The sequence below is a fragment of the Oryctolagus cuniculus genome, chromosome 12, assembly GCF_051225735.1.
Source record: "Oryctolagus cuniculus isolate XC-2025 breed Fujian yellow rabbit chromosome 12, ASM5122573v1, whole genome shotgun sequence".
NCBI classification, from domain to species: domain Eukaryota; kingdom Metazoa; phylum Chordata; class Mammalia; order Lagomorpha; family Leporidae; genus Oryctolagus; species Oryctolagus cuniculus.
In genome coordinates this window covers 85111164-85124420 of record NC_142878.1, presented here as the reverse complement: position 1 = coordinate 85124420, position 13257 = coordinate 85111164, and the positions used below count along the sequence as shown (strand labels likewise).

At 41.1% G+C, this 13257-nt stretch overlaps 1 protein-coding gene across 5 annotated transcripts in view; it reads left to right on the top strand.

Annotated features, from left to right (window-relative positions):
• The window catches only part of VPS13C (vacuolar protein sorting 13 homolog C), a 207616-nt gene that overhangs the window by 97204 nt on the left and 97155 nt on the right, over nucleotides 1-13257 (top strand). The gene's annotated exons all lie outside the window — the stretch shown is intronic.

Sequence of the window (13257 nt, the reverse complement as noted above, 5' to 3'; positions counted from 1 at the left end):
CAGGCTATGGTACTATGTTGTATCTTATTTTTATAAAAGGCTTAGTAGTAGTAAAATATGTATAAGAATTGAAATGATAAATTACTACTTCTGAAAGGCACTAAAATTGTATTTCAATAAAAATGCAAGGGAATTTAAATTAGTTATAATGGCTTAAAATAACTACCAGATTTATTTTTAAGCTGTTAAGATGTCTATGTTGATACCATGTATGCATTCATATACATATAATCTATGTTTCAGAAAAAAATGGTAACACCTGTGTGTGAGTTAGTGTATTTATCTGCTTTGCTGGTTTTTAAAAAATTAACACTGTATCTGTGTGCCTTCCTTTTATGTATGTCTATTATGTATATTTCATTCTTTTTAATGGCTACTTGGTTTTCAATTCTGTTGAAGTCTCAATTTATTTAGCAAATCCCTAGCGATGAACCTTTTAAGATTTTTTTTTAGCCTTTATCATGTTGATTGAATGTGCTTATTACATATAAACTTTTACAAGTGCATGTTTATTGGAGAATACCAGTGAAAGGGCATACAATTTTGTCTCATTCAAATTTTATTAATAATTCAAATAATCTCATTCAAATGTAATTTATTAACTCAATAAGTAAGTGTAATAAAATTAATATAAGATTTTGAGAGCTTTTGCTAATTGCCCTCCATGGAATTTTTTTTAGTTTCTTTTTTTATTTTATTTTATTTTTTTAGCTTTTATTTAATGAATATAAATTTCTAAAGTACAGCTTATGGGTTACAATGGCTTCCCCCCCATAACTTCCCTCCCACCCGCAGCCCTCCCATTTCCCTCTCCCTCCCCCCTTCCATTCACATCAAGATTCATTTTCAATTCTCTTTATATACAGAAGATCAGTTTAGCATATATTAAGTAAATATTTCAACAGTTTGCACACACATAGAAACACAAAGTGAAAAATACTGTTTGAGTACTAGTTATAGCATTAAATCACAATGTACAGCACATTAAGGACAGAGATCCTGCATGAGGAGTAAGTGCACAGTGACTCCTGTTGTTGACTTAACAAATTGACACTCTTGTTTATGGCATCAGTAATCACCCTAGGCTCTTGTCATGAGTTGCCAAGGCTGTGGAAGCCTTTTGAGTTCACCAACTCTGATCGTATTTAGACAAGGTCATAGTCAGAGTGGAAGTTCTCTCCTCCCTTCAGAGAAAGGTACCTCCTTCTTTGATGACCTCTTCTTTCCACTGGGATCTCACTCGCAGAGATCTTTCATTTAGGGTTTTTTTTTTTTTTTGCCAGAGTGTCTTGGCTTTCCATGCCTGAAATACTCTCATGGGCTTTTCAGCCAGATCCGCATGCCTTCAGGGCTGATTCTGATTCTGATGCCAGAGTGCTGTTTAGGACATCTGCCATTCTATGAATCTGCTGTGTATCTCGCTTCCTATGTTGGATCGTTCTCTCCCTTTTTGATTCTATCAGTTAATATTTGCAGACACTAGTCTTGTTTATGTGATCCCTTTGGCTCTTAGTCCTATCATTATGATCAATTGTGAACAGAAATTGATCACTTGGACTAGTGAGAAGGCATTGGTACATGCCACCTTGATGGGATTGAATTGGAATCCCCTGGTATGTTTCTAACTCTCCCAAATTGCACATCTCTTCCGTCTCTTATTCCCACACTTATATTTAACAGCGATCACTTTTCAGTTAAGTTTCAACACTTAAGAATAACTGTGTATTGATTACAGTATTCAACCAAAAGTATTAAGTAGAACAAACAAAAAAAAATACTAAGAGGGATAACGTATTAAGTTGTTCATCAACAGTCAGGGCAAGGGCTGATCAAGTCACTGTTTCTCATAGTGTTCATTTCACTTTAACAGGTTTTAATTTATTTTTAAGATTTTTTCATTTATTTGAAAGGCAGAGTTACAGAGAGGCAGAGAGAGAGAGAGGGAAGGAAGGAGGGTCTTCCATCTGCTGACTCACTCTACAGATGACTGCAACAGCTGGAGCTGCACCGATCTGAAGCCAGCAGTCTGGAGCTTCTTCTGGGTCTCCTATATGAGTGCAGGGGCCCAAAGACCGGGGCCATCTTCTGCTGCTCTCCCAGGCCATAGCAGAGAACTGGATGAGAAGTAGAGCAGCTGGGACTTGAACTGGTGCTCATGTGGGATGCCGGCACTGCAGATGGTGGTTTTACCCGCTATGCCACAGCGCCAGCCCGCCCTCCATGGAACTTTTACTGATTTTGTGTCCCCATCTGATTGTTTTTCTGTACTTTTTTTTTTTTCCCAAAGATTTGTTTGTTTATTTGAAAGGCGGAGTTACAGGCAGAGGCAGAGAGAGAGAGGTCTTCCATCCCAGTTTACTCCCCAAATGGCCGCAGTGGCTAGAGTTGAGCTGATCTGAAGCCATGTGGATGCAGGGGCCTAAGGATTTGGGTCATCTTCCACTTCTTTCCCAGATGCATTAGCAGGGAACCGGATTGGAAGTGGGGCAGCTGGGTCTTGAACCGGCACCCATATGAGATTCCGGCACTGCAGGTGGTGGCTTTACTCTATGTTACACGTCACAATGCTGGCCCCATATTTAAAACTTTTTATTGCATGATAATCCACAGAATGATTTACACAAATTGTAAATGTACAATTCAGGAAATTTTCTTAAGGAAATCTCTGTGTAATCACCATGATCATGGTATAAAGGAAATTCAAGAAGTTCTTAAAAATGGAATTAAAAGACAAAAAATAAGAAAAATGTATTTCCTGGGGCCGGTGCTGTGGCTCACTGGGTTAATCCTCTGCCTGCGGTGCCAGCATCCCATATGGGTGCCGGGTTCTAGTCCCGGCTGCTCCTCTTCCAATCCAGCTCTCTGCTGTGGCCCGGGATGGCAGTGGAGGATGGCCCGAGTCCTTGGGCCCCTGCACGCAAGTGGGAGACCAGTAGGAAGCACCTGGCTCCTGGCTTCAGATTGGCGCAGTGCCTGCCATGGCTGCCATTTGGGGAATGAACCAATGGAAGGAAGACCTTTCTCTGTGTCTCTCTCACTGTCTGTAACTCTACCTGTCAAATAAATAAATAAAAAAAAAAGAAAGAAAAGAAGACTGTATTTCTTTTTAAAAAAATTTATTTATTTTTTAGGAATACAAATTTTATAAGTACAACTTCAGGAATACAGTGATTCTTCCCACCATACCCGCCCTCCCACCCACACTCCCACCCCTGCGCCTCCTCACTCTCCCTTTCCCAGTCCCATTCTCCATAAAGACTCATTTTCAGTTAACTTTGTACACAAAAGACCATTTCTGTACTAAGTAATGATTTCAACAGTTTGCACACACACACACACACACACACAAACTGAGAACTAGTTTTACAGTTAACTTTTTTTTTTTACGTTAAAGAGTTTATTGGGGCGGAGCCAAGATGGCGGAATAGTGAGGGCGCGCACCGATAGTCCGGGAAAATTTAGTTTAATAAAAGGGGAGTTACGGTAGCCTCAGAAAAAAGAACCAGGAAAATATTGCAGACAAAACTCTTCTGGATCCAGTGGGCGTGAATCGGAGGACCTACTGGGAGAACAAGGTCGCCCACCGCGTGCGAAAGCCGAACCGCAGGACCGAGCCGCGGGACGGAGCCGCGGAAGCTGCAGGGGCTGCGCGCAAGTGCTCGAAGGGGAGTGCAACAGTGTGGAGACTTGGGAAGTCCAGGGCTCCGAGTCCACACATCGGCGCTGGAAGGGGAGCAGACCTGCGTGGAGAGCGTGGGAGCCCACAGTTCGGGACATCAGCGGCAGACTCAACACACCAGCGCTGGAACGCGAGGTGAGCCGAACCTCAATAACCCGAGACACCGGCAGGCAAGCGGAGAGAGAAGACTAGAGGGAACGACCCCCGGGGCGGGGGGGACTTCACCAAGCTAACTGGAAGAGAGAGAGAGGGAAAAAAAAAAAAAGGGACTGGTACGGACACGGGTTTCTCTCTCTCCGCTCACCTCTCAAGGGCGAGCAAGACAAAGAGCAGGCGCCATCTTGGACATACGTCATAAGCAGAGCGACCTCAGGTCTGCACCGGCCCTGAGCCTAGCAGTAAAACCTGACTCTGGGTGGGGCGAATTAACAGGAGATTAGGACTTAGTAAATTTATGGTGCTACTGAACTGAGACTGTGAAAAAAGAGACGGTGGGGGAGAGAACTCACGGAATTCACGTGAGCACTCTCCAGAGACGCTACAATTCCGTAACTTTGGCAACCCAGTGGGAGACTGAAGGAGAATTTGAGCCCACTCTAAGGGCCGAACAGATTCCCTGTGTGGTCCTTGGGAAAGAGCTTCTGATCTCTGGCTCCTGTGGGTATATCATTTGCCTGCTAACTACCTCCAACTTTGTTCAGCTGTGCAGAATAACTTCCCTGTTGAATCAAAAAAAAAAAAGAGAGAGAGAGAGAGAGAGGTTTACCACGCCTAACCTGGGAGTGTCACCTTTGGCACACCAAACAGAGCTCTCAGGCCACACCCATCTCAAGCCCTAAGGCTCCATCAAAAACAGATAGTCCACTTAATCTAGAGTCATAGTATAACAAGAAAAAGCACCACAGTGAAGAAACCAAATATCTCCAATATGACAAATAACAAACGCAAAAACCAAGGTAATAAAAACAAGGAAGTCACCATGAAGCCCTCAAATGAAAAAGACACCCCAATTCAAGATTATGAGGATGATGACATAGAAGAAATGCAAGAAGCAGATCTCAAAAAATTGATAAGAACATTAAGAAGTTCTCAAAAACAAATTCTTGAACTACAGAAATCCTTAATGGACAAGATAGAAAATCTCTCTCGTGAAAATGAAATATTAAGGAGGAATCAAAATGAAACGAAACAACTAGTACAACAGGAAACTGGGATAGTGACTGAAGTGAAGAATTCAATAGATCAAATGAAAAACACAATAGAGAGCCTTACAAACAGAATGGGAGAAGCAGAAGAGAGAATATCGGACTTAGAAGACAGAGAACAGGAAAGGATACAGTCAGACCAAAGAAAAGAAGAGGAAATTAGGAATCTAAAACATATTGTCAGGAATCTTCAGGATACTATTAAAAAACCCAACATTCGGGTTCTAGGAGTTCCTGAAGGCATGGAGAGGGAGAAAGGATTAGAAGGCCTTTTTAGTGAGATATTAGCAGAAAATTTCCCAGGTTTGGAGAAGGACAGAGAAATCCTAGTACAGGAAGCTCACAGAACCCCTAATAAACACGACCAAAAGAGACCCTCACCACGGCACGTTGTAATTAAACTCTCCACAGTGAAACATAAAGAAAAGATCCTAAAATGTGCAAGAGAGAAACGTCAGATTACTCTCAGAGGATCTCCAATCAGACTCACAGCTGACTTCTCATCAGAAACTCTACAAGCTAGGAGGGAATGGCAAGATATAGCCCAGGTACTAAGAGAGAACAACTGCCAGCCCAGAATATTATATCCTGCAAAGCTATCATTTGTGAATGAAGGTGAAATAAAGACTTTTCATAACAAACAGAAATTGAAAGAATTTGTTGCCACTCGTCCAGCCCTGCAAAAGATGCTTAAAGATGTGTTACACACAGAAACAAAGAAACACGGTCATCAATATGAAAGAAGGTAAAGGAAGGAAACCAAGGAAGGAAAGCTCACAGCAAAAGATCACAGGGAATTCAAAGCATATATTAGAACTTATCTTTGGCAAATGGCAGGGCAAAGTTACCACTTATCATTAATCACATTGAACGTGAATGGCCTGAACTGTCCAGTTAAAAGACACCGTTTGGCTGATTGGGTTAAAAAACAAAACCCATCTATTTGCTGCTTACAAGAAACACATCTTTCCAACAAAGATCCATACAGACTGAAAGTGAAAGGCTGGAAAAAGATATACCATGCCAACAGAAATGAAAAAAGAGCAGGCGTAGCCATCTTAATATCAGACACCATAAACTTTACCACAAAAACCATTAAGAGAGACAAAGAGGGACACTACATAATGATTAAGGGATCAATTCAACAGGAAGATATAACAATTATCAATGTATATGCACCTAACTACAGGGCACCGGTTTATCTAAAAGAGTTGTTAACGGACTTAAAGGGAGACTTAGACCCCAATACAATAGTACTGGGGGACTTCAATACTCCACTCTCAGAAATAGACAGATCAATAGGACAGAAGATCAACAAGGATACAGTAGATTTAAACGACACTATAGCCCAAATGGATCTAACAGATATATACAGAACTTTCAATCCTACAGCTAAAGATTATACATTCTTCTCAGCAGTACATGGAACCTTCTCTAGGATTGACCACATACTAGGCCATAAAGCAAGTCTCAGCAAATTCAAAAGAATTAGAATCATACCATGCAGCTTCTCAGACCATAAAGGAATGAAGTTGGAAATGAACAACTCAGGAATCCCTAGAGCATACGCAAACACATGGAGATTGAACAACATGCTCCTGAATGAACAATGGGTCATAGAAGAAATCAAAAGAGAAATCAAAAACTTTCTGGAAGTAAATGAGGATAACAGCACAACATACCAAAACTTATGGGACGCAGCAAAAGCAGTGTTAAGAGGAAAGTTTATATCAATAGGTGCCTACATCAAGAAATTGGAAAGGCACCAAATAGATGAGCTTTCTATTCACCTCAAGGATCTAGAAAACCTACAGCAAACCAGACCCAAATCTAGTAGGAGAAGAGAAATAATTAAAATCAGAGAAGAAATCAACAGGATTGAATCAAGAAAAACATTACAAAAAATCAGCCAAACGAGGAGCTGGTTTTTTGAAAAAATAAACAAAATTGACACCCCATTGGCCCAACTAACTAAAAAAAGAAGAGAAAAGACCCAAATCAATAAAATCAGAGATGAAAAAGGAAATGTAACAACAGACACCACAGAAATAAAAAGAATCATCAGAAAATTACTACAAGGACTTGTATGCCAGCAAACAGGGAAACCTATCAGAAATGGATAGATTCCTGGACACATGCAACCTACCTAAATTGAACCAGGAAGACATCGAAAACCTAAACAGACCCATAACTGAGACAGAAATTGAAACAGTAATAAAGGCCCTCCCAACAAAGAAAAGCCCAGGACCAGATGGATTCACTGCTGAATTCTACCAGACATTTAAAGAAGAACTAACTCCAATTCTTCTCAAACTATTCAGAACAATTGAAGAAGAGGGAATCCTCCCAAACTCTTTCTATGAAGCCAGCATCACCTTAATTCCTAAGCCGGGAAAAGATGCAGCACTGAAAGAGAATTACAGACCAATAACCCTGATGAACATAGATGCAAAAATCCTCAATAAAATTCTCGCCAATAGAATGCAACAACACATCAGAAAGATCATCCACCCAGACCAAGTGGGATTTATCCCTGGTATGCAGGGATGGTTTAATGTGCGCAAGACAATCAATGTGATACACCACATTAACAGACTGCAGAAGAAAAACCATATGATTCTCTCAATAGATGCCGAGAAAGCATTTGATAAAATACAACACCCGTTCATGATGAAAACTCTAAGCAAACTGGGTTTGGAAGGAACATTCCTCAATACAATCAAAGCAATCTATGAAAAACCCACAGCCAACATCCTATTGAATGGGGAAAAGTTGGAAGCATTTCCACTGAGATCTGGGACCAGACAGGGATGTCCACTCTCACCACTGCTATTCAATATAGTTCTGGAGGTTCTAGCCAGAGCTATTAGGCAAGAAAAAGAAATTAAAGGGATACAAATTGGGAAGGAAGAACTCAAACTATCCCTCTTTGCAGATGACATGATTCTTTATTTAGGGGACCCAAAGAACTCTACCAAGAGACTATTGGAACTCATAGAAGAGTTTGGCAAAGTAGCAGGGTATAAAATCAATGCACAAAAATCAACAGCCTTTGTATACACAGACAATGCCATGGCTGAGGAAGAACTTCTAAGATCAATCCCATTCACAATAGCTACAAAAACAATCAAATACCTTGGAATAAACTTAACCAAGGACGTTAAAGATCTCTACGATGAAAATTACAAAACCTTAAAGAAAGAAATAGAAGAGGATACCAAGAAATGGAAAAATCTTCCATGCTCATGGATTGGAAGAATCAATATCATCAAAATGTCCATTCTCCCAAAAGCAATTTATAGATTCAATGCAATACCAATCAAGATACCGAAGACCTTCTTCTCAGATCTGGAAAAATTGGTGCTGAAATTTATATGGAGGCACAAGAGACCTCGAATAGCTAAAGCAATCTTGTACAACAAAAACAAAGCCGGAGGCATCACAATACCAGATTTCAGGACATACTACAGGGCAGTTGTAATCAAAACAGCATGGTACTGGTACAGAAACAGAAGGATAGACCAATGGAACAGAATTGAAATACCAGAAATCAACCCAAACATCTACAGCCAACTTATATTTGATCAAGGATCTAAAACTAATTCCTTGAGCAAGGACAGTCTATTCAATAAATGGTGCTGGGAAAATTGGATTTCCATGTGCAGAATCATGAAGCAAGACCCCTACCTTACACCTTACACAAAAATCCACTCAACATGGATTAAAGACCTAAATCTATGACCTGACACCATCAAGTTACTAGAGAACATTGGAGAAACCCTTCAAGATATTGGCACAGGCAAAGAGTTTCTGGAAAAGACCCGGGAGGCACAGGCAGTCAAAGCCAAAATTAACTATTGGGATTGCATCAAATTGAGAAGTTTCTGTACTGCAAAAGAAACAGTCAGGAGAGTGAAGAGACAACCGTCAGAATGGGAAAAAATATTTGCAAACTATGCAACAGATAAAGGGTTAATAACCAGAATCTACAAAGAGATCAAGAAACTCCACAAAAACAAAACCAACAACCCAATTAAGAGATGGGCCAAGGACCTCAATAGACATTTTTCAAAAGAGGAAATCCAAATGGCCAACAGGCACATGAAAAAATGTTCAAGGTCATTAGCAATCAGAGAAATGCAAATCAAAACCACAATGAGGTTCCACCTCACCCCGGTTAGAATGGCTCACATTCAGAAATCTACCAACAACAGATGCTGGCGAGGATGTGGGGAAAAAGGGACACTAACCCACTGTTGGTGGGAATGCAAACTGGTCAAGCCACTATGGAAATCAGTCTGGAGATTCCTCAGAAACCTGAAGATAACCCTACCGTTCGACCCAACCATCCCACTCCTTGGAATTTACCCAAAGGAATTTAAATTGGCAAACAAAAAAGCGGTCTGCAGCCTAATGTTTATTGCAGCACAATTCACAATAGCTAAGACCTGGAACCAACCTAAATGCCCATCAATGGTAGACTGGATAAAGAAATTATGGGATATGTACTCTTTAGAATACTATACTGCAGTAAGAAACAACGAAATCCAGTCATTTGCAACAAAATGGAGGAATCTGGAACACATCATGCTGAGTGAAATAAGCCAGTCCCAAAGGGACAAATACCATATGTTCTCCCTGATCGGTGACAACTGACTGAACACCAAAAAGGAAACTTGTTGAAGTGAAAGGGACACTATGGGAAACGGTGACTTGATCAGCATAGCCCTGACTGTTAATGAACAACTTAATACATTATCCCTCTTAGTAGTTTTTTTGTCTGTTCTACTTAATATGACTGATTTAATTCTGTAATTAATACACAGTTATTCTTAAGTGTTGAAATTTAACTGAAATGTGATCCCTGTTAAACATAAGAGTAGGAATAAGAGAGGGAAGAGATATATAATCTGGGACATGCTCAAGCTGACTTGCCCCAAATGGTAGAGTTAGAAACATACCAGGGGACTCCAATTTAATCCCATCAAGGTGGCATGTACCAATGCCATCTCACTAGTCCAAGTGATCAATTTCAGTTCGCAATTGATCATAATGAAAGGACTAAGAGTCAAAGGGAGCACATAAGCAAGTCTAGTACCTGCTAACACTAACCGATAGAATAAATAAAGGGGAGAGTGATCCAACATGGGAAGTGAGATACTCAGCAGACTCATAGAATGGCAGATGCCCTAAATAGCACTCTGGCCTCAGAATCAGCCCTAAAGGCATTCAGATCTGGCTGAAAAGCCCATGAGAGTAGTTCAGGCATGGAAAGCCAAGACACTCTGGCAAAAGATCTCTGTGAGTGAGATCTCAGTGGAAAGAACAGGTCTTCAAAGAAGGAGGTACCTTTCTCTGAAGGGAGGAGAGAACCTCCACTTTGACTGTGACCTTGTCTAAACAAGATAAGAGTCGGAGAACTCAAGGGGCTTCCATAGCCTTGGAAACTCATGACTGGAGCATAGGGAGATTACTGATGCCATAGACAGGAGTGTCAATTGGTAAAGTCAACAACAGGAGTCACTGTGCACTTACTCCTCGTGTAGGATCTCTGTCCTTAATGTGCTGTGCATTGAGATTTAATGCTATAACGAGTACTCAAATAATATATTTCACTTTGTGTTTCTATGGGGGTGCAAACTGTTGAAATCTTTACTTAATGCATACTAAACTGATCCTCTGTAAAAAAAAAAAAAAAAAAAAAAAGAAAAGAAACTATCAACTCCCAACTTGACTCTCACTGGGATTAAACATGACAATAGGTCTGATCTGATTTCATCATCATTAAAAAAAATCATCTATTATTTTTCTTTTTTTTTTTTTTTTTTTTTTATCTTTTATTTAATGAATATAAATTTCCAAAGTACGACTCATGTGTTACAATGGCTTCCCCCCCATACCGTCCCTCCCACCCACAACCCTCCCCTTTCCCACTCCCTCTCCCCTTCCATTCACATCAAGATTCATTTTCGATTATCTTAATATACAGAAGATCAGCTTAGTATACCTTAAGTAAGTATTTCAACAGTTTGCTCCCACACAGAAACATAAAGTGAAAAATAATAGATGATTTTTTTTTAAATGATGATGAAATCAGATCAGATCTATTGTCATGTTTAATCCCAGTGAGAGTCAAGTTGGGAATTGATAATTTCTTTCTTTCTTTTTTTTTTTTTTTTTTTTTTTTTTTTTACAGAAGATCAGTTTAGTGTACATTAAGTAAAGATTTCAGTCGTTTGCACCCCCATAGAAACACAAAGTGAAATATACTGTTTGAGTACTCGTTATAGCATTAAGCCTCAGTGTACAGCACGTTAAGGACAGAGATCCTACATGAGGAGTAAGTGCACAGTGACTCCTGTTGTTGACTTTACCAATTGACACTCCTGTTTATGGCATCAGTAATCTCCCTTTGCACCAGTTATGAGTTTCCAAGGCTATGGAAGCCCCTTGAGTTCTCCGACTCTTATCTTGTTTAGACACGGTCATAGTCAAAGTGGAGGTTCTCTCCTCCCTTCAGAGAAAGGCACCTCCCTCTTTGAAGACCTGTTCTTTCCACTGGGATCTCACTCACAGAGATCTTTTGCCAGAGTGTCTTGGCTTTCCATGCCTGAACTACTCTCATGGGCTTTTCAGCCAGATCCGAGTGCCTTTAGGGCTGATTCTGAGGCCAGAGTGCTATTTAGGACTTTTCACTTTATGTTTCTGTGTGGGAGCAAACTGTTGAAATCCTTACTTAATGTATACTAAGCTGATCTTCTGTATATTAAGATAATCGAAAATGAATCTTGATGTGAATGGAAGGGGAGAGGGAGTGGGAAAGGGGAGGGTTGTGGGTGGGAGGGACGGTATGGGGGGGAAGCCATAGTAATCCATTATTCGTACTTTGGAAACGTATATTCATTAAATAAAAGTCAAAAAAAAAAAAAAAGAGTTTATTGGGGGAAACCCGACAGACTGGAGGGAAGGGGCAAAGAAGGAAAAGAGGGAGATGGAGAGCATAAGAGAGAGAGAGAGAGAGAGAGAGAGAGAGAGAAAGATCAGGAGACAGAAAAGAGAGAGCGAGCCATGTGTTCAGGAACAGGTCCTTTTAAAACTTTGCCAGGGGTGGGCAGGGAAGTAGGAGCAGCAAATCCCATTAGGATGGGGTGGAGCTTGACACTGGTGGTTGGGCCATGTGGCCACCTGGCTTCCAGCAGTGGCAGCGGCAGGAGCTAGAGCCCAGGATGGTGTCAGGGTGTAGATCGCAGCAGAGATAAGACTGTGCCATTTTACTAACATTCCCCTCTTTTGTTTTTTATAAAGCAGGAGTTGTATGGGATTACATTAGTCCCAAAAGTCCAGGAGGAGTAGAGGGACAATGTTCTGTCTTTAGCTCTACTTCCTGCTGACATGGGAAGACAAGGTACTCTTCGCTGGCATGGGGTGATATCTCTAGCTGCTGTCTCCTGGGTGGGGAGCCGAGTATGTCCTTGCAGCAGCATTTGGTTGATCACCTGGTTGCTGAAGGCCTTGGTTCATTCCAGTATCACCTGCTGTAAACACTTAAACAGACACTGTAGTATAAAAGACAGGGTGACAGTAGCAACCAATGATCCTAAGAGTAGCATTAACCAGCTAATGAGAGGATTTCAAAGAGGAGAGGAAACTGGGTGGGGGGGGGAGGTTGTCTCTGGACCTTTGTGCAGACTGTTTGATGGACATGGTTTAAAGCTGATCCCAACCAAGACCAGGAGAAAGGCCACTCATCTTTTGCAGGTAGAGAGGTTTGTTTGTAGAGAGTATCCTGAACAATCATACAACCTTGAGTGGGGGAGAGGACCATCAGTATACACAGGTCGGGAGTAGAGCCATGGATGTTAGAGTAGAGGCTATGATTACAAAGGATTGAGGCCCCAGATGGGCTAGATAGGGTCTAGAACAAAAGACAAAGTCATTATTAGAGAACATAAGAGAGGTGCTGTCTAAGCCACGAAAAAGTTCTCGATTGAGAGGCAAATAGAAACTGACAGAAGGGCTTGATAATAATCTGGTGGGCTTTAAGGCCTTGGCCTGAGGCCCAGACCTACCTATCTCTTCACATGGGGTACATCCTAAGGGAGGTGTGAACCTCTTGGGAAAGCACCCTGTTGACTTCCATTGCCTAGTAGGCTTGGGAGGAGAGCTGGCCAGGTAAAGGCAGGTGGCAACTCTAACAGGAAATCTACAGTTTTGCCTGCAGTGTTACTGACCCTACTTGGCCATCCCCTCAGCAGTAGTGGTCACCTTGGAAGCTGGGTCGAGTGAAGAGCTTTTCAGCTTGTAGCCAGCAAGATCTATGGACTTGGGCATCCTTCAACACCAAGTCAGTTCTATTTAGTGATCCAACTCTTG